The following is a 13,537-nucleotide window of genomic DNA, read 5'->3' as shown; positions in this document are numbered from 1 at the left end:
CGGCCTGCCCAGCCCTGGGCTCGCCTATGGGGCCGCGCCGGCCGGGGAACGGGGGGCATCGGCCTGGAGGAGGCGGCCTTGGGGGGCCGCGACGGTGGGTGGTGAGGGCAGCGAGGAGGCAGGATCGGCGGGGCAGGGTGCGTGGGGCACGGCCCGCGATGGGGAGGCCTGCGGGCCCCGGGGGGTGCTGTTCCCGGTCGAAGGCGGGTGAGCGCTCATGGGGGGAGCTTGGCTGGGAGAGGTGGGCCGGGAAGGCCTTGAGAGGGCGAAGGGGGCATCGCAGGGGGTTATTAGTTTGTAAATGTGTTTAATGTGCAGCAAGGGCGGCTCCCCAGCGCCGAGGAGGGAGGATAATGCTTCAGAGCATTATCAGGAGCGCTGCTGGCTCCTGCCGGGAAAGGGGCTCCCAGCTTGTGTGTGCGGTGGGATGAGGAAGGCCTCGCGCCCTGTGGAGGAGGGGGATAGGGTGATGATGCTTGTATCCAGGTAGACATTGATCGACTGGGTAGGACTCTGTCATTGATTTAGCCGCAGCAGGTGATGTTGGGCTGTATTCGATCTGTGCATGCGGCAGAAAGGCTCTTCGGGAGGTTGAGGTCAGGACACTTCGTGTGGACGGTTCATTCCTGTGCTGGAAAAGACAAAATGACAGCTCTTCTCTCAAGATGGTATTTACCTGTGCAAGAGGCAGCTAAGCTTTCCCTGAAGGTTTTTGTTATGGAAAGGTTATTTGTGACTGATCTGGGAGGAATTACAGACAAGAAAGTAATTTTTCCCTTTAGAATAGGTTACAGAACTGTGTGCATATCAGAAAAAGTGTAAGTAATGCTTGGCTGGACGGATGGCATTGAAGGGGCAGCGTTTAATGTATGGGATATATGGGAGGGGGCAAGAGAGCAAGAAATGTAGGTTAAGGCTGGACTGCTTGTAGAAGTAGGACTAGAGAGATGTGCAGAATCCTGAAGGATAGCTGCTCACCCAGCCATGGGACTATGCCACAGCTCTCCTTTTAGAGAGCAGCTGAGTTTCCCTGGGAAAGCACTGTTAGAAAAGGGCAATCATGGATTCTTAATTATGCATATCTAGGGAATTGTGTGGGCTTTTTCTTTTTTAGTGGAGTTGCACCAGAAAGTGCTTCTCAGGGGTTTCAATCTACCTTTTTAAAGTGTTAAAAATGAAGGTGCTTAGCTTGTGGGGGTTTTCCCTACATTAAGGCCAGTGATTGCACACTTGTCCTTCTAGGGCACTAAAGGGAAGGTGAATTTGCTTGCTGTCAGGCTTCTAAGATCAGTGTTGATATGGGTTGCTCTTGTGTACTTTCTGATGAATAACCATTGTTTATTGTTCTTTAGCCTGTTCTTCTGAAAGCTACAGAACAACTTCCAACATACTTTCTTCTTGGCTCTTGCAAACTTGTCTGACTGCAGGTGTGCAGCGGAGCTGTGCATTGTACAAATGTTTGCAGCCTCTTCCCCAGGAAAGGTAGTTGTATGTTAGTAGTATATTTGAGGTTCCAAGTTGGGAAGTTTTTATTTTGTTGATGATGTTCTTTAACATAAAAGAAGGCAAAAAGGTGCAAGTAAAATTCAGTAATTAGGTAGGTTGATGAAGTCTTTCTTGTAGGAGGCACCGATTGTTGTCTTTCTCATGCTTACTAGCTGTGGGAAGATGAGGATGCTGTAAATAAGACACATGGCAGAAGGGAACTGCCTGCATGTTGAATGGATTCTGAAAGTGGTTGCTGTGTTCTGGCACTAAAGAATTAGAGCTCCTAAAATGGCTCCTCTCCCTCATCCTCCATTGGTGGTAATAGGACCAGTTTGGGGGGATTTAATCCACTCATTACTATACTGTTGTTGTCATGTGTGTTGGTATTTTTTTTTAAATAACTTGCCAAAAGTGTGCCTTGAAACTTCTCCATTATATTTTCATATAGAGAAAATATTGAAGAAAGGAATTCCTTAGTATTTTTAGTTGTCTGCACTGAATTTATTGCTTAAAGGAGTAGTATAACCTCTGATTTAAGATTACATGTGACGAAATAGAACTGTGTTAGTATGTTCCCCTAAGGAAAAATAATGGCTTGTTATAACTACTTATATTGATTATAAATGCCTTATGCATTCTCTATTTCTTCAAGACACATCGGCTATGATTTTCTTCTTGTTGTTGAAAGCAAGTATAAAAGAACTAGTATTTCTCTTGTAGTAATAACATATGGAACATCAGGAGAGGAATATAATACAGAATGTATATTCTATTCTAATGCCCATACTGAAATGAAAATGGGCCCAACAAGAGGGGAGGCATAATACAAAGATATAGGAAAAGAATGCAGTTCAGGTCCTACCCTTGTTTTGTACTTTGCCTTAGTGTAGATGTTAATAACCCTCTAATTCTTTTGTGTGTGGTAACAGAGTTTCCATACGATAGCAATCACAGGCTGAGTGCAGAGTCCTTTCACTGGTGTAGCTCTGTGCACTGTGCTGTGAACTCATAGCTAATGGTGTCAACCTCTACTGCAAGTAGGTGTGTGCTGCTTATTGATCCTGGTCAAAGTGCTTTAATTCATGTGTGTTGTCTAGATTGTGTGACTGGAACAGAAATGCCTTATATTTCCAAACATTTTTCTTTTTGAGGGTGGTGTGCTCTCAGCCTCCGTGGGTTTAATTCAGGTCTGGATGCTTGCCAGCTCTGAAAATAAGGCTACAAACAGAATATTTTGGCATCAGAATGCTCAGACTTTAATATTATTCCCCATTTCATATCTGGAAAAAGCTTCAAGAAACTGCAGTTACACAAAACATTAATTCTTCAAGACTAAAATGAATTACAATAATATGCAAATTATTAAACTCTTCTTACTGCGCTAGTAAACTTGAGCCATAGTACAGTCAGGCTGGTAATTAGCATAACTGTTGGTATTATTCTGTGATAAAGGAAGCTGTTAATGGCACAGTCTATCAGATATCTTAATCAGAATTTGCCAGCAGAAAGCATTCATGCAGTATTGGAATAACTTGTTTTTACCCCTGTGCTTAGGCCAGTGAAAATGGTGTCTTTTTGTTGTGCTTGGAGATTCTGCCAGCTCTCAGGGGCAAGAACGCCCAGCTCTACATGAAAGGTTGGAGGAGGTTGGCATACTGATTTTAGTACCACTAGTAGTGCCATGAGCAGCGTTGTTTCCCTGTGGCAATAGTATGGGATCCTGGCAAGGGCGCAGACTCGCTGCTGCTGTACTTCTTACATATTCCCACAGCTGAGCTTTTCTAGTGGAGGGGCCTGGGATGTCACATAGAAAATTAAGTAACAAAACTTAAGCCTTAGGTGCTTTTATGCTTCTAGTTATTTTCCTTGTCAGTATCACATTTAGATGAAATTGAAGTATCTGAAAATGTGACTACTCATCCCAAAAGCCAGGTGTGGTTGGTAGGGGACTGGTTTTGAGCACTGAAGTTCAGCTGTTGATGTAACTGTCAAATGTTAAACTCTTCTCTTGCAGAGTAACTTCAGAATTGTTGGTGCTTTCCAAGAGCCCAAAAATGTCTTCCCTCACTTTCATTTTGCTTTGTCCTGGGTTTATTATTATTTAATATTACTAATATTATTAAATAAATATATTTTTAATAAAAATACCCTACAAACATTCACAGGCTTGGGTTGGGTTTTTTTTAAGCACTCTGTTTCTCTGTGTCAGTTCAGTGGACTAACCTGGGATTTGGCTTCAGATGCAAAGCAGACACCTTGAATGTACATGTTTCCACTTCTTACAATTTCTAAGGAAGTTCTGGTCCATTCAAGCAGGTCTGTTTGCTCTGGAGTAGAAATATACCTATTCAGGGTGTCTGGTTTGCTGCTGAAGACAAGTCCCAAATCTCTCAATTTTGAAGGATACCCTGACCCTGCTCATTATAATTAGCTGTTGGCTTGCCTGAAGGCACAACGAATATATTTTAACACATGGACTGACTCTCTTCTATTTCAAACACTGGAAAATAGAAATTCTTTGCCCATCTCTGTTGCTGCTTGGTCACTTGATCATCCTCACAGAGAAGATGGCTTTAGCAACTGTTTTCTTCCCTTTCTGGCCTGCTGCCTCAAGATGCTTAGTTGCTTTCCCATAGCCCTTTGTGGGTGGAGCAGATTCCCACTGTGGAACTAGTTTCTGTGCACTTCTTTGAAAGTGACTGAAGAGGAATTTTGTTTTAAAACTTTGAAGAAGCTAAACCAAACAATGTGTCTCAGTGTGGGAGCGGACCAAATCCCATAGGCTTCACCACGTGTGATGGCTGAATGGCAGACTTCCTGGGTTGTCACTCCAGGCACTTTATTAAAAATACCTTTCAGATGTGAAGTTTTCCATGTTACATTGGGGTATTTGATTATATTGGGTATTGTTTAAAAAATATGTAGTTAAAAAGAAAAGCAAAACCAGGAGCTTATGGCTTTACTGTGACTGAGGACTTCCAAGATAAGAACTGGGAACACTGATAAGCAGCACTTACTAAGCAGACTCTGACAGCAAGGTTGGGGAGAAAAAAAGAGATAACTAGCTATAAATGCCATTGTGTGTGTGTATTTAAGAGGAGCATCCTTCACTCCAAAGGTCTAGTGCTTCTGAGTGGTTCATAGTCTTTACTTGCAGAATTGTTTCTAGTGACTGATTTAGTGGTGTTTGACTTAATGGTACTAGCCTCTGCAAGTTACTCTATAAATAGTGTAAGCATTGTGTAATTTTAGTCATGGTACAGTCAGTTGAACATGATGATGAATTATCTCTGGAAAAGTTGCAATCATTTGATATCTTCACATAAATTAACATAGGAGGAACAAGTGAGTAGCACACTTGTAGTTAATATTTCTGTGCCTTTCAGAAACAAGAGCGTTGCTTTTTAGCTCTTCACTGAAATAAACCTGGTGCTTGAGAAAACATCTGGGTTGTCCTGTTGCTTTATAGCAGTGTCAATAGTACCTTAAGAATGCAGAACTGCAGCATGGCTGCTTGTGTAATGAGGAATTGCTATGTTTGATTGATTGATTTATTTCCATTCATGTCTGCTTCTGTCAGCCACAACTGCTGGTGGCATTCAGCTGACTTGTGGCACTTCTTCTCTCCTTCCTGTTGCCATCCTATGCTTGTCTTCCCTGGCCTGACTCCTCCAAATACAACAAAGAGGGGAAAATAGAAGCTTTTGAATCACACTTCACATCTGTTTCCATCTCCCCTGGCAATTTCTGCTTCCACACAGGTGGAAGAAATGTGGTTTTACTTGACCTTTGGTCACAGATTTTCAACTCTCCAGTCAAACAACCAGTCATTTGACCTTGTCTTGGGCAACTCCTGCTCTTCAGCTAATCCTCCAGTTTCCTCAGTCCCAGCCATCATCTCATCTTCTTTAAACGTTGCTCTCCTTCTCACAGGCCTTTTACAACCTCCACACTGTGGGTAATGGTGTACCTGGCCCTTGTTTTGGCTGCTCCCTGCTTGCTCTGCTTTGCAGTGAGCATACATTTACTCTATGCTTCCATTCTTCTTCTGGAGAAAATTGCATGGCCCTACAAAACTTCCTCTGTAATAATGTCTTCCAAGCAGCATTGCTCCCTGGCTGTGTTGGATCTTGGTTTGTTCAGTATCTTTCTTTAAGATCTTTCCATTTCTTTTACTAAGAAGGGAAGATCTTATGCTTTGCTCTTGGTATAGAGCAAGGGCAACTCAACTGCTTTTCAGCCCTGCCTTACACGTGTTCAGGTTCTGAATGTTTTCTCAGAACAGGTTATAGTATTTTGCAAGCAGTTATCATTACTCACTCATCTATTTATCATATGGTTGGCTGACATCTAATTCTTTAATACCTTCCTTGGTATCTTTTAAAGCAAAGCAGTTAAGTGCCTCACAGATAGCAAAATTAATTGCTGGAAGTTAATTTCTGCTTCTTGAAAAGGTAGAAAAATGTCAAAGTTCTGTCCTTTGGCTGTCAGAGCACTTCTGAAAGGTGGTATCAGTAGAGAGCAGGGCAGGAAACGCACTGCTGAGATTTGCTGGGCTTGTTCTGTGAGCCCTGTCTGGTCTTGTGTGTCTGGCAGTGTTAACTGAAAAAATAAGATCTTAAAAACCAGCCTGATTTAGTTACTTAGTAAGTGAGGAGCTGTGTCTTACTGTGATGAGTCACACTGAGAGGAGATATTTAAATTCAGGTGGGTCTTTTTTGTTGTTAATATTTATTTTCTAGTTATATTTTGTGGAAAATGCTTTTCAGTAAAACACTGGAGCAAAAATGCAGTAACAGGTCCAAGTTATACATGGCAAAGAGAATCAGAACCAATAAATGAAAGATAACAAGCATTGACAGTGAGGTGCTCCAATGGGAATGGCCTGTAGGTAAGAGAAAGGGCTTAACTGAGGATCAAACCAAACCAACTTTGATTATAGCAGTGTTGCCCATGCCTTTAGGGAAGTGACCTGAATAGACTATCTGGGTTTTATTGCATCTTTTGTCAATACATGTTTTTAACTTACAGCTAATTGCTGCAAGATTTTAAATGCTTTTTAAATAGCAACAAAGGAGAGAAATCTGCGAAACAAAAGAAGAGCTCTCTTTCACCTTTTTTGTCTGAGTGTTTCTGCATAGAGCTGTTTACCCGCCACACCTATGCCTTGGTACAGTAACTTCTGGTATTTGCATGGGTGGTCACCATTGAAATACCAACAGAAATTATTTTTGTGTTATATTTTCATCTGTGTTCTGTCAGTGCTATGCAAAATGATGAGACAAGCACCACGGTTGATTGCTTGGAAAAAAAACCATACACTAACTTGCAAACAGTAACTTGAGTACAACCACAGAGTATAAAACAATCCTTACATCTGTATTTTCAGTGTCATTGGCTTAATGTACGTAGGGAGAAACACAGATGGGTATTAGAAGTTACTGCTCAAGCAGTAATTATGTTAAACCATCCACTATAAATTTTCATATCTGGTACCCTTTTAAGAAAATTGCCTTTCCTAAGGCCTACTGAAATTCGTATTAGGCTCCCATTGACTTCAGACACAGGAATTGGAACATTCATCTTGCATTAACAGCAGTCTGTGCCAAAATCACTGTGATATAATTTAGCTGTGGTGTTCCTTTGTTTATTTTGGTGAAATATGAAGCATAAATTTGGCTCTGTTAGTTCAAACCATCTGACAAGCTGGCATCTTTATGACATCCACCACATATTTTAGATTTTCTTTTAAAGATTGGTTTCAAGTAAGGTTTTCTTAATTGGCACCTCATGATGCCTGTTTATATCTTCATCTTTGTGCTGTATCTAGAGATGTGTGCTAAATTAATGAGAAAGCAATTAGCCAGACTCGGGATTCTGTGCTTGACTGATGCTTCTAGCTGTGAACATATTATAGCTGTCTGTCAGGTCTTCAGCTTCTGTTTGAGTTTTAGATGAAACTGGAGATAAAGATGCTAAATCTCTAAATGGTGTAGGAACTCCTGATGCTACAAAGGTTATGTTCGTTTGAGGCACTGGGGGTTACGTTTAGCTGATGATACAGGAGGAAGGGTTGTAATAGCATGTTGTAGGTCTAATCTAACTGCAGTGTTGTACTAGCATATTTGCTTTTAAGCAGAAGTAAATCAATCAGAATCACAAAATCAAATGTGAGCCTAATCTTGTTCTGGAATACAAATGTTTTCTTATATAGTTTTTATCTACAGCTCTAGGTTTTGTACCAGTCTAAATACATCTATACTGGAGTCACCCTTTCAAAAGCTGCATTTGTTCAAAACCCGTGTGTGTACAAACACTGATGGGAAACTTGAGCTTTGGAATTGGCTTTCCGATACAGATTAAGTTTGTAAGCTTCCCCCAGAGAGCCTTGAATGGAAATCAGGATTTGAGGAAGGTCATTTATCACTTACAAATGACAGTCATCATGTCTTAAAAACTAAGTTCTGCTGCATGAGTACAGTGATCTGTTGCCACAAGAGAAAGTGCAGGACAGAAGGAAGGCCCGGCTATTTCTTTTGGCAAGCAGCATGCACTTAGGTTTAAACTGATTATCAAACTGGACCCATGGGCTGTGGTTTTACGTTGCAGCTGAGGCAGTGTAGAAGATAGCTGCTGCTGAATGGAGTGATCCTGCTCTCTTCTTCCTGCTCCCACAATGGCATTCCTGTCATTTCTTCTGTGGCAGCTCTGTGCATTGGACCCATTACTCAGCCAGTTCAACTCAGTCACCCGGCTGATAACTACTCACTGCTGGATTAATGAGTTTAATTTAGTGATAGACCTGATGAGCATAAAGGAAAGGGTGGAGACCTCATAGTAGTAATATGAGTGTCCAAGGGTATATATAGTTCAGTCTCTGTTTATCACAATTTAAATCACTCTACATCCTCGCCATCATGTTTGTGCCAGTTCTGGTATATTCTCAGCCAAATGGTAAGCCTGGGGACCTGGTTAGGCTGAAAACTGGCTTGACTTACTCACCTGCCATCCCCCAACTTGTTGCTGTGTCACTTCTCTGATCCTGTCACTGTACAGCCTCAAAGGCAGCATGGTGGGGATAAAAGGCATGCGTGGTCAGGGTGAAGTGGAAGTGTTAAGTTACCTCTTCAGGTGACCATCAGTACTTAAGTTGATGTAAAATGTTCATAACTACAGGCTTAATAAAGTGTTCATGTTCTATACTGCTTGTATCCCAGGCATTATTTAATTAAATAATAATGCTGGAGGAGGATTTTCTTCCTTGTTAGCTGTTCAGAAATTCATTTGGTTGACTAGTGGTAGCAAAAAAACCCCATATATATAGAATGATGGCAGTGTTTTCTGTCAAGAAATAGATTATAGAGGCTTGGGGGAGTAGTGTCCTGTTGTTCTCAGGGAAGCTATTAAATTGCTGTAGAAACCTTACTCCAAATGACAGGAACCATATCCCGTTCCTTATCAAAGAAAGATGGTAATCATCACTTATTATTTGTCATCTGGCAAAATTATTTTCCAGGCCATTTAGTAAGATTTATATCCTTTAAGACGTTACTCTAAGCACTGTGTTTTCATGCCTGCAACCTGCTCTTCTGACAAGTAACACTTGCAAATTACTCTGGAAGTCACCTGTTACTTTTCTCAGTATCTTCTCTGCCTACCAGTTTGAGTGGCCAAGAAGGGATAGGGAGCCACAGAGGAAAAGAAATCCGGAGTTAACTCCCTTTTGTAATGCTTGTTCACACTGATAACTCTCAGCTTATGCATTAATTACTGCTGTTTCTGAAGCTTTGCTGATACCTGTAGCAGTACAGTGGTGCTGTCTGGTAGCTGCATGTGGAATTGGGTTTGCATGCTATTATTGATTATAGCAGCTTTTGAAAATGTCCCCAAAGTGCTGATTTCCTTGAAATGGCAGTCTCTTCATACCTGTAGTAATGGTAAACTACACAAGCCATTGCCTGTATAAATTTCACAGCAGTGATGACTTTTGGGATCTTTCTGCATTATCTTCTTGGTCTAGCTGTGTGCTTATGTCTCCAATTGCACATTCATTTTTGTCACCTTCCTTTGAATTTTCAAGTGTGCTAGTTCCTCATGAAATTTGTCCTTTCTGCTCAGCAACTGGGAAGCGGAGTATTCGGGATGGTCCAGTCTGGATGCTCCCAAAGCTACACCTCAGTTGTCCCAGTGACAAATGTCAGGTGAGCACGAGATCTCAGACTAGTGGTCTGGGGGGAATTTTTGCATTAATGGAATAGTTTTATTTTTGACGAAGCAGTTTAATATAGAAGAACAATGCAGCAGGGTTGGTTTGCTGTGCTTTCTCCCCTGAAAGCTGAGTCATACTCTGTTCACTTTTCCTCCCGAAAGAGGACCGCCTTTAATAAATCTGTAGGCAAAGGGATAAATGTAAGGAGTCAAAGGGACTTTTTTCCCCCTCCCACTCCCATTTTCATTTGATTCCCAAATGAATCAGCAAATAAATGATCTTGAAAGAAGATCAGTACTGAGTTTGTCTTGGCTTAGCAAATGTTTACATTGTAAGAAAACATATTTGTGGTGTTCAGTGACAGATTGTGAACGTGGCCTCCTATGCGTGTCAGAATCTCTCCCTCAGTAGCTGTCAATCAGGAATGTTCTTTCATTTGATCAGAAGGGCAGATTTCTGATGGTTTATTAAGACAGACAATATCCTGATTTTAAATTTTGTTTTTCTTGCAAGATACACTGAAACCTCACTGTCAAGTGCAGTTGCTATGTGAAGCGGTTAAATCCTCTTCTGCATTTTGAGGTTATGTCATGCAAATGATGAGATGTGGTAGCATGGAAAAGCTTGGCAGAAGCAGTTCTGTGTGAGTATGAAGACTCATTCATGTTTTCAGTTGCTTTGGTCAGGAGGCATTAAGTGACTTGACATTTTTGGGGACTTGCTTTAAAATACTGTGGCATTGGAGTAGGTGACTGCTTGAAGGAGGTGTTATTACAGGCTGAAGGAGCCTCCTCTGTCTGCTTAACGCATCCATTGTGTTGGATGTTTAACATACCACTTAATGCAGTAGGACAGCCTGATGAAATAAAAGGAGTGGTGAAAGTGTGTGTGAAAGCTGACATGTTTGACAGATGCATTGTTTAAGCTTCTATGTATTAAATGCTCAAAAAGCTTTGCCAAAGGGATCAAGTCAGGCTGTGACTGCAGGGTATATAGATCTATCCGGGCTTTGAGATGATGGTGGTGTAATCACAGTAGCAATGACACTCAGTGCAAGCTGTGAACCCCTGTAAAGAAATGTCACCAGTACCTGGATATGTAACCTTCTGTGGGGGTTGACCCTTGCTGGACTCTGAGAGCCCACCAAAGCTCCTCTGTCATTCCCCTCCTCAGCTGGACAGGGGAGAGAAAATACAAAGAAAGGCTTGAGATGGCAGGGAGAGATCACTCAACAATTGCTGTCTTGGGCAAAACAGACTCAACTTGGGGAAATCTGTTTAATTTATTACCAATCAATCAAAGTAGGATAATGAGAAATAAAACCAAATCTTAAAACTCCTTCCCCCCACCCCTCCCTTCTTCCTGGGCTCAGCTTCACTCCTGAATTCTCCACCTCCTCCCTGCCAGTGGTGCAGGGGGACAGGGAATGTGGGTGGTGTCAGTTCATCACACATTATCGCTTCTTCCTCCTCAGGGGAGGAGGACTTATACTTTCGCCCTGCACCAGTGTGGGATCCCTCCCATGGGAGACAGTTCTCCACCAACTACTCCAATGTGACTCCTTCCTATGGGCTGCAGTTCTTCGTGAACTGCCCCATCATGGCTCCCTCCCATGAGGTGCAGTCCTTCAGGAACAGACGGCTCCAGTGCGAGACCCCTGCGGGTTGCAGGTCCTGCCAGTAAAGCTGCTCCAGTGTGGACTTCTCTCTTCATGGGGCCACAGGTGCTGATGGGAACTTGCTCTGGTGCAGGATTCCCACAGCCTCCTTTGGTCATCCACCTGCTCTGGTGTGGGGTTCTCCCCAGGCTGCAAGTGGGTATCTGCTCCACTATGGGCTTCAATGGGCTGGGGGGGCCAGTTTCCCCACCATGGGCTGCACCCGGAGGTGCTACCACCATTTCTGGTGGGTTTGGCCTTGGCCAGTGGTGGGTGTGTCTTGGAGCTGGCTGCACTGGCTCTGTCAGACAGAGGAAAAGCTTCCAGCAGCTTCTCTCAGAAGCCACCCCTTCAGACCCCTGCTATCAAAACCTTGCTAGGCAAACCCATTCCACCCCTAACCTCTCTCATTTACATATCTAAGAATTATCACTCAAATCCACATACAACACAATCTTCACAAGTTTAACTCGCACCACCAACAACAAAAAAGAATCCCCATGCCAAAATCAAGAGCATCATCACATCACTGTACGAAAGTGGAGAATTTGCACAAAGTGACACCCCTCATCCCTTCACCACAGTTGCAAGAACCAAAATTCCCCATGACTTGGATACTTAACCTTCTGCTGAGTTTTGTGCAGCCATCCCTATGGTCTTGTTTGCTCAAGCAGTGCCTAGTTTGAGTAAATGTACACTGCCTGTAGAGTAAATAAACCCTTCATAAACCCCAGAAGTCATTGAGCTTCTTTCCTGCAGTTGTCTTTTAAAATTGATCCTCTTGCGAAGAGCAGTTATAAAAAATGAAAATCTGTTAAAGCAAAAGGAATGAATGTGCCACTGAGAAAGCAGGGAGAATGCTGATGAGTGGGATGAGACTGGGAATTCGGTTCTCTCCATTTTGTGTCACTAGAGATGAATTCAAAGTTCACCAGACTGTAGCTTACTGTGGACTTCTGAAATACTCTGCTCTGCATTAAATCTTACCAACTCTGCCTGCCTGAGATTTGCTGATGGTAGCAACAGGATGCAGCCAAAATGCTTTCTGTAGGATAACCATAGTGTCTGGGTGGCTTCTCTGACACTGTGGTTCACCCACTGCTGCCTATTTAAGTTATCACTGAAATGATGAGGCCCCAAATGAAAAGTGCTGACAAATAACATTTTCCTGAAATGTTACAAGGGGTTATTCTCCCCACCTGCATTCAGCAGTGGCAGAAATGAAGTAAAAACTAATGATACCAAAACCCCTCATGCATCAAGTTGAAACTTCCATGGGTAAAATTGTGCACACAAAACTGAGAGGGCCGATGGTAGTGCTAATTAAATGGTGAAGGCAAGAGCCAGCTGCTCTCTTAAGGGATGTAGGAAAAGCCGGGCTTTAATGATGGAGGTAGGGGACTGTCCTTGGGAAGAAATGGTGCTTTTAGCAATGAAAGGTGAATTGCTGGAAGAAAATTCAAGCCCACTTCTGTCAACACGGACATATGCAATTAACTGCATTCCTGTGATACTTGATGTGAGTGAATGCTGTTCCACTGCAGTCTAATATATATAATGTTTAACTAAGCATCAGTGTAAAACGAGACTTAAGTTACCTGGGGCAGAATGACTAAATGGGTAGAAGAGGTGAGGAGCATTACTCATCACATGAAGCGGGCTTATCAAAACTGGGAAGAAGTCAGGAGTGGTTCCACTTTACTGAGTGCAAATGGAGTGTCAAGGGATGGAGAACTGGACCCCAGAACAGCAACTGCTTCAGTTTGTGTCCAAGAAAGAAGAGGAGGGAGGCAGTTACAAAGCAAGGAAGTAGTTAACATGTGAACGCTGTGAAAAGGGAGAGAAAAAGCGGGAAGTGGAAAAAAAAAAAAAGAGGAAGCAGAAACAGTACGTTGGCTTTTTTCCCATGTAATGATGCTGGATAAACATATTTTGGGGAAGATTTCAGTAAAAATGGTTGTACACCAAAGAGCCAGGACAGCATGTTGTTTTACTAACAAGTACTGAGTGACATTTTTGGTAACTGGTGTTTGACCTGAACCTGGAAATGCTCTCAGGTTTGTTTGCCTGCTGCGTCAGTGTAAAGCAGATGTAACTTTGGTGCTGATCTTGAGCAACACTTCACAGTGAGCAAACAGCAGCTGGTGGAAACGGCACCAAGATCTTCAGAGATGATGCCCCTG

The 13,537-nt window shown here is 42.5% G+C and overlaps 1 protein-coding gene across 1 annotated transcript in view; it reads left to right on the top strand.

Moving 5' to 3' along the window:
- Positions 1-13,537, top strand: part of RABEP1 (rabaptin, RAB GTPase binding effector protein 1) — a 49,905-nt gene that overhangs the window by 380 nt on the left and 35,988 nt on the right. The window lies entirely within an intron of this gene.

This window comes from Neopsephotus bourkii, unplaced genomic scaffold, assembly GCF_033783945.1.
Source record: "Neopsephotus bourkii isolate Nb327-2 ecotype Australia unplaced genomic scaffold, CSIRO-AGI_Nbou_v1 NB_804, whole genome shotgun sequence".
Classification (NCBI taxonomy): domain Eukaryota; kingdom Metazoa; phylum Chordata; class Aves; order Psittaciformes; family Psittacidae; genus Neopsephotus; species Neopsephotus bourkii.
This window is presented reverse-complemented; position numbering and strand designations above follow the sequence as displayed.